Here is a 15724-nt window from a genome sequence, read left to right as displayed (position 1 = left end):
GCCTCGTCCCACTGCAGCGAGCTGGCAGGGGCAGAGGGAGCATTCCAGTGGAGAGAGGGCCCAGAGGAGGGAGAGGAAGATTTTACCCTAATGACCACAACAGATGTCACTACATGACACAACCCCGAGAGTCTAGAACAAACAACTCACTCGTGCGGACTCAAACCCAAAGTAAAGTACTATTTTTTAACTTCTTCTCAGTGATTTTTGTATGATTGACTGGCAAAAATAAATAATTAATAAATTGTGAATAACAGGCCGTGAGACACCCCCTCCCATCAAAAGGGCCAAGTCCTGGGGTTGCAGAAGGAACATGGTTGTGCAAGAAACTCAGTAGATGGGAACATTTCACCCGTAAGCCTTCTTGATGCCAGACTCCCCATAACGTTAGGAACAGGGAGTTGCAATGTGAGTGTCTTGCACAGTCATTTCACCTTCCAAAGGATATTTTTCCCAAGAGGAAAAAATAAACCTAAATCAAAAGAGTTTTCCTCTTTTTTTTCTTCCAAGGTTGTTTCCTCAGATGAAAAGCACAACTTTGTCCAGCCAAGAGGACAAAAATAAACTTAATTTTAAAAGGCCATCTGAAAAGCCTGATTCCTTGGGTAAATTAAGTCCAGTACCTTGACACCTACCACACAGAATATAGTCTCTTGAAGGATTTATTAATTCATTTCAGGCCCAATAATATTGCCATCATAGCCAATAAGCCCTTCAGGGAAAGTTAATAACTCTGAGATTTTCTTGCAAAAAGATCTGCTCTTTACTGATTCCAGATCCCACTGTCTCTGACCTCAGTGTCTCTCAATCCCAGACTCACCCTTTCGACAGCAAATATTTTCAGTGCTCCCTGTAGTGTCCTAAAATGTAATTCATACAAAACTGTAGCCTACCTACACATACAACTTTTTAACAAAACAACATATGGCCCTGACTAGAACACAGAGGAAGATTTAAAAGAATAGAACTTATACTAAAATAGTGTGTTTGCCAACAGGCTCAGGCACAGCTTTACCAGAAGCCTAGAGAGGCAGGCAGTGCATCTACATGTGGATCCCATGGGAATGTGACACCTCCTAACAGACCGTTTAGACGGTTATCCTGGGGATCCAAATGCCAAAAGCAGCAGGGCCACTGAGTGACGTGGTTTTCCAAAATGGGGAACAACTCTCGATAAAGTCCAAAACAAATCAAGTATACTCTTCCTTTAATTCACACAGTTGTAGTCATGGGAAATCCAGACTATTTGTAAGTCATGAAAAAAGTAGTGTGAGTTTATATAAAATATTATTAGGTTCTGGATTCATAATATAAACAAGTTTTTCACCTACCTATGTGTCTGGTGAGGCATTCAAAAGTTTTGCAGAACACCAAATAATTCTTCATTGGGTAGGACTGCTTGCAAATTACAACTTCCTAGTATCCCTAGTCTTTGCCCATGAAATGCCTAGAGCAACTCCCTCAGATAACCAGAATACCTCCCAGTTTTCCAAATGCCCTCTGAGGGACAGAATCCTTCCTATCGGTGATGGGGCATACACTTACCTGTGTGCTTACAAAAACAAGCATATTTTAAAAGACATCTGACTTTCAAGTTCAGTTTTTCAGACTTAGCGCTGACTTTAGTTAGTATCATCATCAGAAGGGTAGAAACATGTCTGAGTTTAGGAGTCATATCTGGGTTTAAACCTCAACTTCACCACTAACTACTTAGGTGACCTTGAGTGATCGCTTACCTCTCTGATCACCAGCTCTCTTCTAAAAGAAAGTGGTGTTCTGATAGCAGGACCACAGACTCACACCCAACTCAGTAAAGTCTTGATTGTCCATAAACTAATCTGACCATTCTCCTTGGCTCCCATTCACTGGTTAATGGGGAAAAAACTAATTATAAATTCAATGCAGTTTAAATTTAATCCAATCTGATAATTTAAACAATCCCTTTGGGCAATATTGAAAATCTCTAGGGGAAAAAAATGTTCAGGCTCTCAGCAGGGCCGCTGTGTGGGTCTAAGACCATGCAGGTGCACAGTGTCCTTCACTTAGATTGGCCCCACACCTGCTTTAATGCTCTTCTGCCACAGTCTTCAAACTCTTCATTTTGCTTGTTTTTTATTTTGCACTGAACATAGAACATTATGCAGCCAACACTGGCCCTCAGACAGCTGCTCCCTCCCTGCTACTCTCCTCAGAAGAGAGCTGGATATTTGAGGAGAGCAGTGCTGAGGGGTCTTCATGACACTGAGGAACCACTGTCATTTGGGAAATTACTACTGGTCTCAAGACAGTGATCATTATTGCCTGGGGGTTTCTGCCTGGTCAGAACCTGGTAGCACTGGTGCATGACTCAGCCTTACCCTGATATGTTGGTTGCAGACTGGATCCCGTGAGAGATGTCCATGTAAAGGAGGTGTCCAGCTGGGCCTATTCCAGGTCTCCTGCCTGTGACCAAGACCCTGTTCACCCCACCAAGGAAACTGCCTGCAAGACAAAAGAATAAGGGAAAGCACACACCAGTTGCCATGAACATAGCAAACACAGCCATGTATACAATCTATACACAAGCAAAAATGTAATTAACTTGTTATGTAGTGACAGAAGATTTAGAAAATACAGATGAAGAGAGGAAAAGAGCAGACTATATACATGCATAAGTGTGTTCATATGCAAAGTGCTATATTAGAATCTTTTTCATTTATCAGTACTTACCTTAATGGAATAATTTTGAATTGCCCCACCATACCCAATTTTTTTTTTGGTATCGTTAATGTACAATTACTTAAACATTATGGTTACTAGACTCCCCCTATTATCAAGTCCCCCCACATACCCCATTGCAGTCACTGTCCATCAGCATAGTAAGATGCTACAGAATCATTACCTGTCTTCTCTGTATATACTGCCTTTCCCATGTCTCCCCCCTGCTACATTACCCACCATATCCAATTTTATAGACATATATTTTTAATCAATCCCATGTTTTTGGATATCTAAATCCTACTTTTTTGGGGGTGGGGTGTCAGGAAGGTCCAGTTCAATACTAACTAAGCAACAGAGCAGATTCAAACAGATGGAAATCAAAATATCAGCCATATTTTGGATAAAAGTATAGTGGAAGACATGGATCAGGTGGGCAGCCCCATGAGATTCCCTGTACAGCTCCTGGAATTAAAGTTTCCCAGAAAGGCCCAGGCACAGCTGGAAGATTGCAGACCTCACTAATGGAGTGAGGTCTTCCCCATAAAAGCTCCACTGGGCAGGAAGTGGGTAGGAGCACAAGCTCTCTTCAGGCAGACTGATCCCAAAGTGTGAGAGCGGAGGGAGCGGAGCCCTGGCTCCTCAAACAGACGAGTTGCTCCTGTTTCTCTGGAGAGGAGTGTGTGGTGGGAGAGGGACCTGAAGTGTTACAGAAGTGACTGTCCTTCCACACAGAGACCAGGCAAAAGCAGGTTATCCACCCAATGCTATTTTAAAAAGAAGATGCAGTGAATATGCTTAAACTTATGCTTTTCTGCATTTGTCCTATTATCTTCTTAGAACACATTTCTAGGAGTGGGATTTCTAAGTCGAAGCTGAAGCATGTCTACACATACTCTCATATTGCAGAGAAAGACTGCAGATTTATAGCCCCAACAGCAATGGATGAAGCGCCAACTTTCTCACACCCTTGACTATTGTAGTAACTTAAAATGCTATCTCATTATTGGTTTGGTTTGCATTTTTTTACTAATGAGGTTTACATTTTTCCATGTGTTTACTGATCACTTTCATTTCTTCTTTTCTGATTCCTTTGATGTGCCCTTTGCCCATTTCCCTTGTAAGTTTTCATATTTTACTCATTTTTAAGATGCAAAAATATTTAAGCAAGTCACTCTTCTTAATCTTAGAATCGCAATGCATTGGGTAGCAGTTGGAGTCATAAGCCTAACAAAGCATGATACTTATGCTGAGAAGATCATTTCTATATTGATTAAACATTTTATTTAAGACAAAGCAAGAATATATTTGAAGGAGAGACTGGTTTTTGGAAAAGGTCAACATCTAAAGCCCAAAGAAGTGCTCAGATTTAATATCTTCTTATATGTAGTCCGTGCACTGACATTTTTATTCCAAACTTCAAAAAACTTAACAATTATTGATCCAGAAATTTCTTATATGAAAAAATATCATTACAGAGGGACATTTTTCAAGTACACAGAAATTAGAAATTTTGGAGGAAAAAACTCCGGCTAATTACTTGTTTTTATTAAAAGACCACCAGCAAAAACTTCAGGTGTAAACTACTGACTGACACAAAGTACACTGTTAAAATGACTGAGCTCATTACAGACATTGCAGAATTAACAGGTCTCAGGATGTTGATGCATGATTTGCCAATGATAGCTACTTTATATTCTTAGATTACAGTTGACCACTGACAAACAATACTTCTTAAAGAACTTTTAATGGATTTTCAATAATATTTTTGTAATGGGTCTTACTGCAATGGATATTGAACAAATGCTAGTAAACAATGCCTTAACAAAAACATCCTTAGTCATTCTTTCTATTAAGAGAATTTCTATTTTTAACAGCAAACAGACACACTTTGAGATATATCATATGACTAAATTTAAGAATTCTCGAATTCCTGCTGGTATGTATTGGCCCCAAATCTTCCCTCAATCATCTTTATATTTCTTCATAAAGAACAATGCCTATTAAAGCCCTCATCATTCATCACCATTCATTAATTCAATAAATATTTTCAAGAATCTGCTAACGTGCAGGAGGAAGTGATGTCACTTCCTCCTGTAGAATGAACGGGTTCGAGCCAGAGGAAGACAAAGGGGGGAGTTCAGACATGGGCAAAGGTACAGAGGCAGGTAGTGACACATGGAGAACTACTATAGGGAGCTCAGTTTAGCTGAACCGTAGAGTTGAGGCTGGGTCAACGGCAAAAGGCTGCACCATAGAAATAACCGTATATATTGCTGAAAAAAAGTGATGAAGAAAGGACTGTTCTTACCCTCCTCCCTGACTTCACAGTTAAAGAAACAGAAGCCCAATGAGATTAAGTGAGTTGTCCAAGGTCATCTATTTTGCAAGTGGCTAAAATAAAAATTCTTACCTAGAAATTCTGATTCCAGAGACTAGGCTCATCTGCTAATCATGAATGGATTTTATGCTATACTAAGAAATCTGGATTTTACCTTGAAGGTCAGGGGAGGCCAAGGATTTCAGGCAGGGGAATGACATGGTCAGTTTTGCCTTTTAAAAAGATGGCCCAAGTTACTAGGGGAGGAAGTAAGGCTAGGTCTGACATGGAATTACTATGTACAGTTTGGCATGTTGTACCCTGTACAACTCTAGGCAGGGCCATTAAATGTGGTCTGTGAATGGCACTCCCTGGATTTGGTGCACAACCTACATGACCATATTTAATTGAATGACAAGTTAGGGGGCTATTGCAGTAATTCAGAAATAAAAGGTATGAAGGGGTGAACTAAAGAAGGGCAATGACAGAGAAGGGAAAGGGTCCTAATCATCAGAAGTTGGTGACTGGTTGGGTGAAGATGGTGATGCAGACAGCAGTCAAAGAGAAAGTGGTTTTATTTTGTGTTATTTTGGCTAAGTTAGAAATACATTTTAGAATCCCCCTCCCTATTTGGCTCTGCGTTAGATTTAGCTCTGGGTTAGAAACTTGCGAAAGATTTGGGGAGTGAAATGAAGCATTAGCTCTCATGCTCTGAAGGTGGTCGTGGTTATTGGTGAGGAAGTGGGGAAAGGGAGTCATAGAGAGGGCAGCTGTCAGTCTGTCCACACTCTCTCTTGTGGGCCCAGCTGTTCTTCACATCTGCCTGGCCACAACCAGAGGCCCACCTGCGAACTCACAGAGGCAACTGCTAGGACCAGGGCACTTCTGTGGACTTCTACAGTCCCCTTTGTGGTTGGCTCTTCTCAGCAGATTCCCCTCAAGTTCTGACGTGTCTACCATACCAGTGCTTCTACCATGCCACGTGCTCAGGGACCTCCCTGATTCACCAGCTCTCCTTTCAGGACCCCTATTTCTCCAGCTTAGCTTCAGTTCCTGTTCCCAGCAGGCTTATTTGTTCCAATTGAAAAGATGAGTCTTAAAATTCATACAGAGCTGCAAAAGATGTATAGTAGTCAAAATAGCTTTGAAAAAGATCAAAGTTGGAAGACTTACACCCATTTGCTTTCAAGACTTATTATAGAGTAATCTACAAAACAGAGCTGCAAAGATGGACACCCAAATTATACAGGGGCAAAACATTTGGTAAAATTGTTTCCTAAGATAATTTGGAAAGCAGGCCACATACCTACTGATACCATATTCCTGGGGGATGTGGGTGGCAAGGGAATAACTATGGGCTCACTTCTACTATGTACCTCAGGCAAAGTGCTATAAGAAATGAGCTCAGGAAATAATTGGCCAGTTTGCTAGTAGAAATTGAAGGTCCAGAAATTGGGAGCCTGACTAGGAAAGCTGTATAAAAGCTGTTAGACCCCAAATTTTAAAAGACAATTTCAGAAAAAATTTGAATAGCCCATTAAAACCTATTTTGCTGCTGCCACTGGGTCAGCCAAAGTTCCTAATGGTGGGGTTTGAGGTGATGGCCCTTCCTGATAGGGTTTAACAGTGTCTCCCACTGTTCCTGACACCACTGTGAAGCCTCCATCCACTCATCTTGATTAGAGGAAATGCAGTCCTGATGCAAAGATATTTGGATCAGAGAAAAAGTATTCAAGGGCCAGGCCTTCAGCCAGTGCTCCAGAACTTCAGGCAGTGAGCCTGTCCCAGCCTCCCAAAGTGCCGTGCAACAAAATATACAGGATATATACTGCATTCTGGACATGTTCATACCCAGATCAATTCCATACCTAAAGGATGTGCTGAAGATCCCAGTTCCAGAAATATATAGAATTTCTCTAGGAACTGGGCTTCTAACAACTTTGATGTGTGCAAACAAAAGCATTATAAATCAGCTTTGTCTAGGAGAAAGGTGCTCAAGGTTCAATATGTTTGGTTGCTGGTATTCCTAGAAGGATCTTCTGTTCTCTTTAGTTCTCAGTCACTTTATTACAACTTAATCTTTTTAAATCCTACTTTGGATCATTTGAGCTTCTGGATGACCAAGTAAAACTAGTGGTTTTAGAGAAATTCAGCTATTTTTTTCTGACACTGTTTTGAAGTAAAGAATACTTTTCATAATATTTTAAGATATATCTGTATTCAAAATCTCAAAAATCCTTAAAATTTTCATAAAATTTGTATTTTTAAATTAAAGTTCTGTATGCTATACTTTACCTGTAATAATAAGGTTTTATAAGTAAATAAAAATTTACTTAGGATGCTATATCTTAATTTTGTACTTGTAATATAATTAGCCATTATAAGAATTAAAAATTTAAATTATTTTAAAACTTCAGTGCTGTCACAAATATTACATTAATAGTGTGCCTCCACCAAAATTTATTGGCCTCTAGACTGCCACCATTCAATTGGGCATGGAGGTACGGAAGCAAATAAATTAAGTAAAACTCGAAAATGATATCTCCACAAAATTTTGGATATATTTACAGGTGCATAAACTGACTAGAAGCTAATAGATCAGAAATCTCTTTAGTTTCTGAGTGAATTATACTGCCAAATATACATGATTCCAACCTAAAAAAATCTTTGTCTAGATGAGCATTAAAACAATCCTCAGGACCTCATACTTGAACAAGCAGGAAGCAGACTGTGAAAGGGGTATAGCCCTCAGGAAGAACACATCCCCAGCAGTCCAGGTGTGGCCATGGAGACCAGGACATGGAAGACCCTCCTCCCAAGGGTTGGGCCAAGGCCATGGACAAGGGAGTTCTACTAGGAGTTCAGAATCAGAATCCAATCAAGGAGCCTCCCCACCCACAGGGCAGGAGCCCCTCAAAATGCCTGCTCAGCAGGATTTCATACACATTAGTGACAAGGAATTTCTGAGTGTCTTCCATTCTGAGTGTTTTCCAAAAAGAGTTTTAATTACAGTCATCCTGTCTCTGATCCACTGCTGCATGTTGAGAGGGGGAAGAGATGAACAGCATGTCTTTTTATTCACAGATCACCAAAGAACATCCAGACATCATGTACATTATCTGAAAATCCCAAACTCTGTGCTGTTGCACTGACTTTGTGAGTCCTTGGGGAATTGGTATGTTCTATGAAAGGAAGAAAGCATGAGCAGATCATCTGTGACTAGAGAGACTGTGAGTGACACTGGTTAGCAAGTCACCAAAAACCATTTCTTTTTTCTCCTGGTCACACTGCTAGGCTTTTTCCCAGTCTTCCTTTCAGCCAGACATGGCCATGTAATGGTTCTGACCAATGAGATGTGGGCAGACGTGACAGCTGTTGCTGGGTGGCCTCATCTGGCTAGCCCCTGACTCATGACCCTGCATCCATTGCCATCCTGCTGGCTAGACGGGAGATGACTAGGACAACATTGTGAGTCACGGCGTGAAGATGGGGGAGCCACGGGATAGAAGAAACATGGGTCCCTGAAAACATGTGGGGAAAGGCCATCCCCTAGGAGTGACTGTATTCCACTATTAACTGAACAACAAAAAACATATACTTTGATCATATTAAGCCTCTGAGGTTTGGGAGGTTATCTGTTACAATCACCAGTGTATGCACAGAGAGGGAACAGCACAGGCCAACATAGGATTGAATCGATGACAGAGCCCGAGGGGCAGGAGGAGTTCTCTCCAACTGAAATATAGACCCGGAGTGGGGAGCAGAGGGTGAGCTGAAAACATTCCTCAGAGCAAATAATTGCTACGGGTCTTGAATGCCATGCAAAAATTTGGACTTTACTCTGTAGAAAATGAAGCCCATAAAAACTGCTAGAGTAAATGCTGCCAGTAAACTGCCTTTTTTGAGGCAATTGAGAACCCAAATCTTTTGCACACTGTTCCCCCTCAAAATGTAATCATAAAGCTGACAACACCTTTTGCAGTCTGTTAAAGCTGCAATTTATGTCAAAATGGATACTGCTGAATTCAGTAAGAATCAATAACCTACAGAGGAAAAAGTTAACTCTCAGAATCTGCTCCTTTATTAAATTATGTGTGTGTGTGTGTGTGTGTGTGTGTGTGTGTGTGTGTGATGTGTTCTCAGGTAATGAATGATATTCATGCAACAAAACAAAACTTGAGATGAGCTTCAATTAGTGCCACATTTACCAAACTCTTTCCATATGCAGGTGTCCTGGTAGGTGTCTATGACAGGCAGATAAATAAATGATTTACCAGGACTTCAAATCTCTCACAAACTGATGCAACGGGTTAGCACATAAACAGAATCACCAGGACACATGCTATTATGAAAATATGACCTATAAGAACTACAGGTTTGGGGACTAATCTGGGGTAACTGAACTTTGTTAGCCTGATACTGAAGATACCTACCATTGCAGGCTGGAATTTCACTACTTTTTTCAATTACTTACTCTCCCACCTATTCTCCACTTTTCAACCTCCATGCCTTGCCCTCTGCCTCAATTCTCTCCCTGATCCATTGCTTGCCACTGTTTAAAGTGCTACAATTCCACCCATGAAATCTTCCCTGATTCTATTGGGGTGGATTCTCTCCCTTCTCTAAATCCCCCCAGTTCTCTTTGTCTCTTGAGAAACTACTATGCTCTGCTTTGCATCATAGCTGTTTTCTGACTTGCTGGCCTTGTCCGATCTCCACTCTAAACTGTAAGCCCATCTGAGGACCAAGAACATTTCTACTCCTTTTTTTTATATTCTTAGTACCAGGTACAGCACAAGGGTTAGTACAGTACAAGGTATAGCACCTTGTGTATACATAGTGGAGGTTCAATACATATTTTCCAAATGTTAGAATTTTAAACCCAAAGCTATTCCGTGGGGATGCTGGCTCTGCACACACCAGTAGTCACAATACTATTTGGTCTAGAGCTTCACTGTTGGGTGATGCATTGTGTTTCCTCATGGGAGGAGGGAAGTTTTTAAGAGGATTCAGTAATAATGAACAGAGTAAGTGAAACCAGTGCTCCACCCCTGGCTCCCAAAAGTGCCTAGTTGTATCGTAAAAAGAAAGACTGTCCAATGATCCAGTATCTTAGCTTACTGATTGGGAGAAATTGAAATCTCCAAGTTTTCGATACTGCAAAATAATCTTTTACAGAAGAATCTTTAATAACTTTTAAAATGTCATGTCAGCATTTTCCCTTACACAATCCAGAGAGGAGAAAACCGGCGGTTGCTTGCCTTTCTAATATCAACACCATTAGCAAATGGTATTGACATGAGGGCAGTTGGGTGAGGAGGAAATATTAACTATCTATAATGTCCCCACACTGGTACCATAAGAAAGCTGGAAGGTAAACAATGGGGACAAATCAGCATTATTCAATATGGAATGTTCCAAGCCAAAAGTAGAAAAGATCAATGTCTATAAAATATTGAAGTATACTGAATGTGTTCACTAAAATCTGGAATATCATAAAGAAGATACATGCATTAAGTTTAAGTGGGGACAAACTTAGGGTAAATAGAAATATGTACAAGTGTTTTCATAAGTGGGGGTAAACTTAAGTTTTTATTAATATAAGAAACAAAAGCAGACAAGAATGAAAACAATAGATAAATCCATGGATGACATCTCCACAAAGTTTACTGATAGTACAGAGATTTTTATGGAAGTAGTCCCCAGTATGTTGGATTTGGGGACCTCTTAGCCACTGTAATTATTACAAGGAGACCTTAAATACATGCACACAGCAAGCCTTGTCTGTAGACTGTATAAATGATATGCCTAACATACATATATATATACACATATATATATATCAAGGTTTTTAGCTGATGAGTGACAGAACATCAGACAGGTTGGGGAAGGCAGCTGTGCTGATCTAGTAGGGACAGACTCGTGTGAGAAGAGCTGTCAGAGGGAGAGAGGACTCTGCTCATTGGGGGCACGTATCAATGGAAGGGATTATGACACAAGCATGGGCTTTGAAAGGGAAGAAAGAGAGGTAGAACCAGCAAGCTAGCACAGGCTGTGTGGTGAATGGAGCCTTTCAGACCTTCAGGAAAATTACTACATTCATAAAATTCTGTCTATGGTAAATTTTTTGTAGGAAATGGTTAAGGGGCTGAGCTTCTGGATGTGACCCAGGGCCATCCTACACAGCTATTAGTGGGAGTAAAGGGAAGTATGAGGAATTAAAGAGCAGGAAACATGAGCAGCCCTTTGCCTGTCACAGACCCTGGAAATGGAGCTCAAGCCTAATTTAATCTGAGCTTGAGGGATATGGAGGCCTTGGGTGATATTTGAGTTTCTTATATAAATTCACTTAAAAGTGTCCCCAATTCCTTAGACACTTTTTTGTCATTATGGGTTTCCTCAGTTGATGGAATAAAGCAAAACATATCTTACATTTACAAAATCAGTCTTTGTATTACAAGAGTTCAGAGCCACTATTTTCAGAGCACTGGCGTTATGTTTGATGTCAAGAGGAACATGAAGTCGTTAGCTTCATCAGAGTGGGAAGGCTGAACTGGATCCACTGCCAAAACGTGAGACACCATGTAGGCCACGGCCTTTTCTGAGAGCATCTGCAGACCACATCCCAGCCCCACAAATTACTGGATAAATAGGAACACATTTATATACAACCTCAAGGAGGTTGTATATGGTCACAACTTTCATCAAAACTCCTGCGTTCCTTTCCTTGCTCATCTACCTCATTTAATCCTCACAACCACCCTATATAGGAGTTAATATTATCATCCCAATATTAAAGGTAAATAAACTGAGGCACAGAATTGACCAAGGTCACACAGCTAATAAGTTGTAGGGCCAGAGTCCAGAACTTTCTATTTGATTGTGAAGCCTATTAGCATAACAATAAATTGACTAATACATTATTGAGCATCTAGGCTGGGCAAAGAATTAAAATAAGCCTATTATTACCAAATGTTATGTACATTACTGTACTATTTAGTGTTCTCCAGAGAAACAAAACCAATAGACATGTAAGAAAGAGATTTATTATAGGAATTGGCTCCAGTGAGTATGGAGGTGGTAAGTCCAGATCTGCAGGGCGGACTGGCAGGCTTGAGATCCAGGGAAGAGGATGGTGCAGTTTCATCTGGAGGCCAGCAGGCCCAGGCCCAGGAATGTTGCCGGCACAGATGAAGCCTGAAGGCAGTCTGCTGGAGACTTTTTCTCTTACTAGAGAAAGGGTATTTTTTTTCTGTTTAAGCCTTTAATGAATTGGGTGGTGCCTACCCACGTCACAGAGGGCAATCTGCTTTAGTCTACCCATTAAAATGTTAATGTCATCCAAAAAACACCTTCACAGAAACACCCAAAATATTGTGTAACCAATTATCTAGGCACCCTGTGGCCCAGTCAAGTTGACACATAAAATTAACCACCACATTTACATTTTAAATGACCCTTTCTCAAACTGGTTCAGCCACTGTGGAAAGCAGTATGGAGGTTTCTCAAAAACACTAAAAACAGAAATACCATATGACCCAGCAATTCTACTTGTGGGAATTTACCTGAAGAAAACAAAATCATTCAAATGATTCAAAATTCAAAATCTAATTCAAAAAGATTCAAGCACCCCTATTTCATTGCACCATCATTTACAATAGCCAAAGTATGGAAGCAACTTGAGTGTCCACTGGTAGATGGATAAAGATGTGGTACATATATACAATGGAATATTATTCGGCTATTAAAAAAATGAAATCTTGCCACTTTAGACAACATGGACGGACTTAGAGGATCCTATGCTAAGTGAAATAAGCCAGACAGAAAAAGACAAATACCACATGATTTCACTTACATGTGGAATCTAATGAACAAACAAAAGAGAAACAGACTTGTAAGCACAGAGAACAGACTGGTGGTTGCCAGAGGACAGGGAGTAAAGGGATGGGTGAGGGGGATCAAAAGGTACAAACTTCCAATTACAAAATAAATTAATCACAGGGATGAAAGTATGAAGAGGGAAATTAGTCAATAATGTTGTAGTATCTTTGTATGTTGACAGATGGTTAACTACACTTATGGTGGTTAGCATTTAGTAATGTATGTAATTGTCAAATAGCTATGTTGTACATCTGAAACCAATATAATAATGTATATCAATTATATTTCAATTGAAAAATGAAAAAATTACATGAACCTTTCTCTCAACCCTTTTTAACCCTTAGAGTAACTATAATTTATATAGTTTACCAGTCTGGAATTTAATACAGGTACTTTTTGTCTCAAATACTCAAGAACCCCCAGTTCTCCTTATAGTAATTAAGGATATCATTTGCATTTGTATTTCTTATTTTCAAACTTTGAGTTACATTTTAAATGCAGATTTTGATTACTAAGTCCTCAGGGAAGTCTGAAACTTACTAAGATATAAATCTGAAGTTAATTCTTTCAGAATTAAGCTCCTTTCTGATAAGAACCTGAAAGTTTATTATTTTTCACATCTACCATAGAGATAAAGCCAAGAAGTCTGAGTCAGAGAAATGAGTATTGAGGAGGCACAAAGGGCAGCTTAAATTGGGTGGTGAGGGATATTAATACAATCTCAAACAGCAGTTAATTGAATGCCTCGTAAAAAAGAGAGCAAACTTTAGAGCTATGAAAATGTTATCTAGAACTAACAATGAGGTCCTGCCTTTCTGTCCAGAGCAAAGGGTTAGCGTTAGACTGGTCTGGTGTTCAGGTTCCCTGAGGACAAGAGCCACATCTTTATGCCCCCTGAATGTGGTATAATATGGCCCTTATATAATGGGTGCTCAACACTTTTTTGAAAAATAATTTAGCAGAAAGGAATAGAAGAAAAAAGAAAGGCACGTGATGTTCAGGCATGTGAGGCGGCTTGGTTACAGGGTCAGAAGCTGGGACCCCAAGACCTCCTCGGACTACCAAAGGAGCAGGTCTTACCTGAGGGCAAGTTCCCGGAGCCGGAGACACTTAGTTCAAGAAATACTTACATTCTTCCCTATGAGCGTTGAACATATCAAAAATTAGTTATTTAAGAACCCCTATTATATTCCCCCATTCACCTGACATTTTTTTCTTTTTCCTGAAAAGCTAGTAACTTTTCTAGGTTAATTAGGGAGAAAGATTATTCTTTGCTAAGTCTCCTTTTCTCATCCTCTTTCTACTGCTTTCAAATATTTGGGTTTGTTTTTCAGCTTGCAAACATCTTTTTTGAAACACACACACACTCGAGTTTATGTCCATCTCAGTTCTGATTAGACATGAGAGGTCAGCTTCACTTGATGTGCAGCATTATGGGAATCCTGATGCAATCAGAGATCAGACATTCCTTCAAAGCACAGGAATGCTCACATGGGTCTACCCATACATAGCAATCCAAAAACCTTTTCACTTCATATGGTACATTTCCTGGAAAGAAACCCAAAAGCTTCATAATCGATAAACATAAAGCACCAATTAAATAAAGCTGTTGTCTCTAAGCTTTCAGAAGAAGAACAGAACTTCTGGCCTAGGAAACAGGGCCCAGATCCATCTGAGAAAAGTGCCTTCAGGTTCCTGAAACTCCAGTGTTTCATCTAAAAGAACAAGCAGCCAGTTGTGTGGACCGAGTCAGCTCACTAGAAAGCAGATAAAGAGGAATGATCTCATTAGAATTGAGGTATGGTCAGAGAAGAATGGAAATCATTAACCCCAGGATTAGAAGTCACCCAGTAATTTTTCTAACCACTCACTAATGAAATCGTAAAATCATAAAATCTTGGGGTTGGAGTAGGTGTTAACAGATCATCTAGTTTCTAGAGGAAATCACTGCATCAGACACATGACTATCCATATTTTGTTAATTCATTTCTTATGCTTAATGATGTATTTAGAGACAAGTGTGGGGGGGACCTGATTTTAGCATTTTTTAAGTTACTGGCAATTTTACTTCCAGCTTGAATTAAAAAGAAGAAGAAACGACTTGCCAAAAACCAATGAAGTACAGTATGAAACATTTACGAAGATAGTTATTTGGAAAATACCAGTCAGCTTTATTTTAATGTTTCAGCACCTATTTTGAGACTCATTTTAGACAACAGAGAAAAAGGCAAAATAGCAACTGGAAAGAAGGCTGGAAAGATTACATGCACACCACCTCTCTATCTAATGTGAAAACCATGGTCACACATGTCCCTCCCGGCTCCAGTGCCCATAACGGGATCTCTGTCCCACTGACAGAGGTCAGCTGTTGATCTTTCCAACTCTGCTTAGGTCAGCAGAGGCAGGTATTTTATTTTAACACCTTTCTACTTCTTTAGAACAGCTACATTTCAAAAGATAACTTTTCCCCTAGAGTCCAACACTTTGTTTAAATGAGGTGATAGGCACTTAACACTTTTCAGGCTTATTTGCCTGGTCAGTCACTTGGTTCAATTATCTAAGACCTCTCATTAAATGCTGGTCAGAAATGGCCCCAGTGAGGTTTTCTGAAGAGTAATGAGCTGTTTGCCTGGGAGAACTGACTTTAAAAATTATGTCCTTTAGCTTTGAAAATTTATCACTTAGTGTCTCTAAGTTAAAGCAACACATGAAACAAAAAACAAATGTCATCCAGGTGACCTTGATTTTCTGAGACAGTCCAGATTTCATGTTTTAAAATACAGCATCCAGTGTGAAATAATAGAGATCTGGTTCAAGAAATTATAT

The 15724-nt window shown here is 39.9% G+C and overlaps 1 long non-coding RNA gene across 2 annotated transcripts in view; it reads right to left on the bottom strand.

Moving 5' to 3' along the window:
* LOC108404684 (uncharacterized) overlaps positions 1 to 2572 on the bottom strand; it is a 42204-nt gene extending 39632 nt beyond the window's left edge. For both annotated transcript variants that reach the window (XR_012130224.1, XR_001854983.3), the window contains exon 1: positions 2358 to 2572. This is a non-coding gene — a long non-coding RNA (uncharacterized lncRNA). The remainder of the gene's footprint in view (positions 1 to 2357) is intronic.
* Between the last annotated feature and the right edge of the window lie 13152 nt (positions 2573 to 15724).

This window comes from Manis javanica, chromosome 4 (genome assembly GCF_040802235.1).
Source record: "Manis javanica isolate MJ-LG chromosome 4, MJ_LKY, whole genome shotgun sequence".
Classification (NCBI taxonomy): domain Eukaryota; kingdom Metazoa; phylum Chordata; class Mammalia; order Pholidota; family Manidae; genus Manis; species Manis javanica.
The sequence above is the reverse complement of the archived record's forward strand: the minus strand, read 5'-3'. Positions and strand labels throughout refer to the sequence as shown.